Raw genomic sequence first — 7137 nt, 5'->3', positions numbered from 1 at the left:
GATTAACCGGGCAGCATTATTACGATGTTAACTGATTAGCCGGGCAGCATTATTACGATGTTAACTGATTAGCCGGGCAGCATTATTACGATGCTAACTGATTAGCTGAGGCAGCATTATTACAATGCTAACTGATTAACCGCAGCATTATTACGATGCTAACTGATTAACCGGGCAGCATTATTAATGATGCTAACTGATTAGCCGAGGCAACATTATTACGATGTTAACTGATTAGCCGAGGCAGCATTATTACAATGCTAACTGATTAACCGCAGCATTATTACGATGCTAACTGATTAACCGCAGCATTATTACGATGCTAACTGATTAGCTGAGGCAGCATTATTACAATGCTAACTGATTAACCGCAGCATTATTACGATGTTAACTGATTAGCCGGGCAGCATTATTACGATGTTAACTGATTAGCTGAGGCAGCATTATTACGATGTTAACTGATTAGCCGAGGCAGCATTATTAATGATGCTAACTGATTAGCTGAGGCAGCATTATTACGATGCTAACTGATTAACCGCAGCATTATTACGATGCTAACTGATTAGCCGAGGCAGCATTATTACAATGCTAACTGATTAACCGGGCAGCATTATTACGATGCTAACTGATTAGCCGAGGCAGCATTATTACGATGCTAACTGATTAACCGCAGCATTATTACGATGCTAACTGATTAGCCGGGCAGCATTATTACGATGCTAACTGATTAACCGGGCAGCATTATTACGATGCTAACTGATTAGCCGAGGCAGCATTATTACGATGCTAACTGATTAACCGCAGCATTATTACGATGCTAACTGATTAGCCGGGCAGCATTATTACGATGTTAACTGATTAGCCGGGCAGCATTATTACGATGCTAACTGATTAACCGCAGCATTATTACGATGCTAACTGATTAGCTGAGGCAGCATTATTACGATGCTAACTGATTAGCCGAGGCAGCATTATTACAATGCTAACTGATTAACCGCAGCATTATTACGATGCTAACTGATTAGCCGGGCAGCATTATTACGATGCTAACTGATTAGCTGAGGCAGCATTATTACAATGCTAACTGATTAACCGGGCAGCATTATTACGATGCTAACTGATTAACCGGGCAGCATTATTACGATGCTAACTGATTAGCTGAGGCAGCATTATTACGATGCTAACTGATTAGCTGAGGCAGCATTATTACAATGCTAACTGATTAACCGCAGCATTATTACGATGTTAACTGATTAGCCGGGCAGCATTATTACGATGTTAACTGATTAGCTGAGGCAGCATTATTACGATGCTAACTGATTAGCCGGGCAGCATTATTACGATGCTAACTGATTAGCTGAGGCAGCATTATTACAATGCTAACTGATTAACCGCAGCATTATTACGATGCTAACTGATTAGCCGGGCAGCATTATTACGATGCTAACTGATTAGCTGAGGCAGCATTATTACAATGCTAACTGATTAACCGCAGCATTATTACGATGCTCATAATGGACACACACACACACACAAACACACACACACACACACACACATGCACATACTGGCACACAGCTATGAACACACACACAAACTAACAGCCCTTAATGAGTGTGTGTGTGTGTGTTATTAGAAGGGACTGATGATAAAGCAGTGTGTGTGTGTGTGTGGTTTGGAATACAGATTCTGCTGCAGACTACCACCCTTATTCAGCTGCCATCAAGGAGCAAAACCACCCACTCATGAGAGAGAGATGGGGAGAGAGAGAGAGAGAAAGTTTGTGTGTAAGCATGTGCCTGTGTGAGTGAGGGAAACAGGAAGATGGAGTGTGTGTGTGTGTGGTTTGGAATACAGATTCTGCTGCAGACTACCACCCTTATTCAGCTGCCATCAAGGAGCAAAACCACCCACTCATGAGAGAGAGATGGGGAGAGAGAGAGAGAGAAAGTTTGTGTGTAAGCATGTGCCTGTGTGAGTGAGGGAAACAGGAAGATGGAGTGTGTGTGTGTGTGCGTGTGTGTGTGTGTGTTATTAGAAGGACTGATGATAAAGCAGTGTGTGTGTGTGTGCGTGTGTGTGTGTGTGTTATTAGAAGGACTGATGATAAAGCAGTGTGTGTGTGTGTGTGTTATTAGAAGGGACTGATGATAAAGCAGTGTGTCTGTGTGTGAGAGAGTGTGTGTGTGTGTGTTATTAGAAGGACTGATGATAAAGCAGTGTGTGTGTGTGTTATTAGAAGGACTGATGATAAAGCAGTGTGTGTGTGTGTTATTAGAAGGACTGATGATAAAGCAGTGTGTGTGTGTGTTATTAGAAGGGACTGATGATAAAGCAGTGTGTGTGTGTGTGGTTTGGAATACAGATTCTGCTGCAGACTACCACCCTTATTCAGCTGCCATCAAGGAGCAAAACCACCCACTCATGAGAGAGAGATGGGGAGAGAGAGAGAGAGAGAGAGAGAGAGAGAGAGAGAGAGAGAGAGAGAGAGAGAGAGAGAGAGAGAGAGAGAGAGAGAGAGAGAGAGAGAGAGAGAGAGAGAGAGAGAGAGAGAGAGAGAGAGAGAGAGAGAGAGAGAGAGGAAGAGAGAGAGAGAGAGAGAGAGAGAGAGAGAGAGGTAGGGAGAGAGAGAGAAAGTTTGTGTGTAAGCATGTGCCTGTGTGAGTGAGGGAAACAGGAAGATGGAGTGTGTGTGTGTGTTATTAGAAGGACTGATGATAAAGCAGTGTGTGTGTGTGTGTGTTATTAGAAGGACTGATGATAAAGCAGTGTGTGTGTGTGTTATTAGAAGGGACTGATGATAAAGCAGTGTGTGTGTGTGTGTTATTAGAAGGACTGATGATAAAGCAGTGTGTGTGTGTGTGTGTGTGTGTTATTAGAAGGGACTGATGATAAAGCAGTGTGTGTGTGTGTGTGCGTGTGTGTGTGTGTGTGCGTGTGTGTGTGTGTGTGCGTGTGTGTGTGTGTGTGTTATTAGAAGGGACTGATGATAAAGCAGTGTGTGTGTGTGTGTGCGTGCGTGTGTGTGTGGTTTGGAATACAGATTCTGCTGCAGACTACCACCCTTATTCAGCTGCCATCAAGGAGCAAAACCACCCACTCATGAGAGAGAGATGGGGAGAGAGAGAGAGAGAAAGTTTGTGTGTAAGCATGTGCCTGTGTGAGTGAGGGAAACAGGAAGATGGAGTGTGTGTGTGTGTTATTAGAAGGGACTGATGATAAAGCAGTGTGTGTGTGTGTTATTAGAAGGACTGATGATAAAGCAGTGTGTGTGTGTGCGGTGTAAAGTGTGTGCTGTGTGTGTGTGTGTGTGTGTGTGTGTGCAAGTGCAATGCAGTGTGTGTGTGTGGTTTGAATACAGATTTGGCTGCAGACTACCACCCCTTATTCAGCTGCCATCAAGGAGCAAAACCACCCACTCATGAGAGAGAGATGGGGAGAGAGAGAGAGAGAGAGAGAGAATACCTTTATACCTTTGTGAAGCAGGACTGAGGAAACATGTAGGGGATGAAGAGATGCTACACACACACACACTAACTTTGGTAATTTTGATACACACACTTCAGCAACTGCCATTGTTGGAAGTGTGTCTGCAAACCTCCAGAAGAGAGAGAGAGAGAGAGAGAGAGAAAGTTTGTGTGTAAGCATGTGCCTGTGTGAGTGAGGGAAACAGGAAGATGGAGTGTGTGTGTGTGTGTGTGTGAGCGTGTGAGTGTGTGTGTGCATACGAGTGTGTGTGTGTGTTATTAGAAGGGACTGATGATAAAGCAGTGTGTGTGTGTGTGTGTGTGTGTTATTAGAAGGGACTGATGATAAAGCAGTGTGTCTGTGTGTGTGAGAGAGTGTGTGTGTGTGTGTGTGTGTGTGTGTGTGTGTGTGTTATTAGAAGGGACTGATGATAAAGCAGTGAGTGTTCCTGAAGCAGCATCAGCTCAAATCCTCTCTCTGTTTCTCACCATCCTCTCCATATAGGGGTGTGTGTGTGTGTGTGTGTGTGTGTTCCATATAGGGGCGTGTGTGTGTGAGTGTGTGTGTTCCAAATAGGGCCGTGTGTGTGTTCCATACATAGGTACGAGTGTGTGTATGTGTTCCATATGGGGGGTGTATGAGTGTGTGTGTGTGTGGGTTCTATATGGTGTGTGTGTGTGTGTTGGTTCCATATGGGGTGTGTGTGTGTGGGTTCCATATAGGAGAATGAGTGTGTGTGTGTGTGTGGGGGTCCATCTAGGAGTATGAGTGTGTGTGTGTGGGTTCCATATGGGGGTGTGTGTGTGTGTGGGTTCCATATACTGTAGGAGTATAAAGGTGTGTGTGTGCGGGAGGGAGGAGGGGGGGGTCCTATCACCCTCACCCTCATTGGCAGCTCAACATCCAAAGCACAAACCCAGGGGCTGGGCAGGGCCAGAAATGATTGGCATATGGATTGTCCAATAGCACGGTTGAAAAGACACCGCACTTGTGATTGTAGTTTGATTGTATTTCTGGGTGTTTCTGTCACCAGGGCCAGAGTGTGTGAGGAGGATCGCCACGGAATGTTTATGCACTTTTGTTTTCATTGTTGTTGTTATTTGTGTGTGTTGTTTGTGGCTCTGCTGTGATGCTTCCTTTGATGAGGGGGAAGGACCAAGAGTAAAGCAGACACACACACACACCCATCACAGAAGTGGAGTGTGTCAGTTCTGCACACTAAAAGACTTGATGTGTTTAAGGGTGTGTGTGTGTGTGTGTGAGAGAGAGAGAGAGAGAGAGAGAGAGAATGTGTCTCAGTCTCTGTGTTTCTGTGTTATTTCATCTTTTCTGACCAAAGCTGACCACGCCCGCAGTTAGCCACTGACGAGATGTGTGTGTGTGTCCGGGGCACTGACAAAATGTGTGTGTGTGTGTGTCCGGGGCACTGACAAAATGTGTGTGTGTGTGTGTCCGGGGCACTGACGCAGTCCATCTCATCACCGCTGACCATCAAGATGACCAGCCACTGGGTTGGCTGTGTGTGTGTGTGTGAGTAAGAGAGAGAGAGGGAGAAATCAGCAGGTTTGTGTATCAGAGTGTTGTTGGTGTTATGTAAGTGGCGCACGCCCTCTCTGGCTGTATCGGTGGTACCATGATGTGTGTGTGTGTTTGTCTAAAGTGGGTTATGCTAGCCTAGCTGTGTACAAATCTCTTCCTACAAAATAAAGCTGTGAAGCCCAGTGCATCTCCACAGTGCTGCGTGTGCTGCTGTCTGATTCTGGAATGTTCCGCTCTGTGTCAGAGCACCCTCCATCACCTACATCTGCACTCCACACTGTTGCCATGGCAACGGAGGCAGGAGGAGGAAGCTGACGTCTTAGAGCTGAAATAGCTCAGCTCTCCTAAACTTGCTCACACATGTACACACACACACAACGCTCAGCTCACCTAAACTCTCTCACACACACACACACCCACAGCTCAGCTCACCAAAACTCTCTCTCACACACACACACACACAGCTCAGCTCTGCTCTCCTGAACACACACACACAGCTCAGCTCTCCTAAAGTCTCACACACACACACAGCTGAACTCTCCTAAACTCTCTCTCTCACACACACACAGCTCAGCTGGGTGACTAATGTTTGAAAATCTTCAGGTTTACACTTTTATTGAGTAAACAAATCTTCATGTTTACACTTTTATTGAGTAAACAAACCTTCATGTTTACACTTTTATTGACAGGTTTCAAAAAAGTGCGGTTTCGGGCAGTGCGTTTACAGGATTCGCTTGGACGATCGGCCAAGACGAAGCAAAACCTGTGCGTTTAACCCAAAAAGCGTCTCCGTGTGGACGGGGCCTGAGTAAACAAACCTTCATGTTTACTCTTCTATTGAGTAAACAAACCTTCATGTTTACTCTTCTATTGAGTAAACAAACCTGCTCCCACCACCCCACTGTCCCCACCTATTTTGGCCATCAAATGCTTGACCTCTTTAGAAAGCTCAGACCCTGCAATTCTGCAGAGGGATACTACATACTACATTCTGCACTATGGCTAGGGTGGAGGGATACTACATACTACACTATGGCTAGGGTGGAGGGATACTACTGTGGTCACTGGGCTGGGAAATGTACTTCAGTAGCTCCTCTCAAATCTCCTTCAGTACAGGGCAGACTGAAGCGTCCCTTACAAAGAGTTAAGGTGAGTGGTGCCCAACAGTTCCTTGCACCACACCAGGTGTTCCCAGAATCCCGCAGCCGAGTAAAGTGTGAGTAACGGTTTCTCTTAAAGGAATTATCCGGAGTAAAATGCACTTTAGATCGACACGGATGATTGGGAGTACATACGCTTGAGTTGACATCCAAATCATGTCATTCGATGTGTTTTGAGAAAGTTCGATGTTACCGTTTTAGTCTGGATAGCCAAGTGTTTGAAATTATTTTTTCCGTTAAAAAAAAAACATAGTCCAGTCCATACAACTTCATTTCAATTTCAAAAGAAATACTGGACTATGGTTTTTTTTTTTTTAAACGGGCGACAAAATTGTGAATTTCCAGAGCACACTTGGCAATCGACTCCTACGGACTTTCCCCTTAAGATGGCAGCAAAGATGGCAACATTTCGAAAGGTACTGGCTTGATGAAATTCATTCTGGACTCTATCCGACCACATAAAGACCTCGATACTTCGGGTTTGGCTTTAGGGACCCTCTACTCACTACCACGTAAGTGCAATGTTGTTTGGAACTGTAGAAGAGGTATAAAATAGCGCTTTGTAGCGCGAAATAATATGCCCTTCTCACTTCCACGCTTAACGTAGTTTTTGACTAAAACGGTAACATCAAACTTTCTCAAAAACATCCAATGACATGATTTGGATGTCAACTCAACCTATGTACTCCCCAATCATCCGTGAATCGATCTAAAGTGCATTTTACTCGGATAATTCCTTTAAAGGGGTGGTTCAGGATTTTGGACATAAGACCTTATTTCCAAGTAAGCAAAGTGTGATATTTATCAGTGGAGACCGTTTTCAGCACGCTTCATCCAGTCCTTCTAATTGCAGAGTTCGCGAGGTGCTAGGCTAGCTTAAGTCAACGGTATGTGCTAGCCTGCCACTAAAGACAGTCTTACCCACTCCAAAGTACACCTTGAGGCAAATTCCAGACAACGCGATGTAAAT

The 7137-nt window shown here is 44.9% G+C and overlaps 1 long non-coding RNA gene across 1 annotated transcript; it reads left to right on the top strand.

Moving 5' to 3' along the window:
• Positions 1-1661: 1661 nt before the first annotated feature.
• LOC125296961 lies at positions 1662-5202 on the top strand. Its single transcript, XR_007193905.1, has 3 exons — positions 1662-1673; positions 2604-2617; positions 4732-5202. It is a non-coding gene; the product is annotated as an uncharacterized LOC125296961 (long non-coding RNA).
• The last annotated feature ends 1935 nt before the right edge of the window (positions 5203-7137 follow it).

This window comes from Alosa alosa, chromosome 1 (genome assembly GCF_017589495.1).
Source record: "Alosa alosa isolate M-15738 ecotype Scorff River chromosome 1, AALO_Geno_1.1, whole genome shotgun sequence".
Classification (NCBI taxonomy): Eukaryota; Metazoa; Chordata; class Actinopteri; order Clupeiformes; family Clupeidae; genus Alosa; species Alosa alosa.
This window is presented reverse-complemented; position numbering and strand designations above follow the sequence as displayed.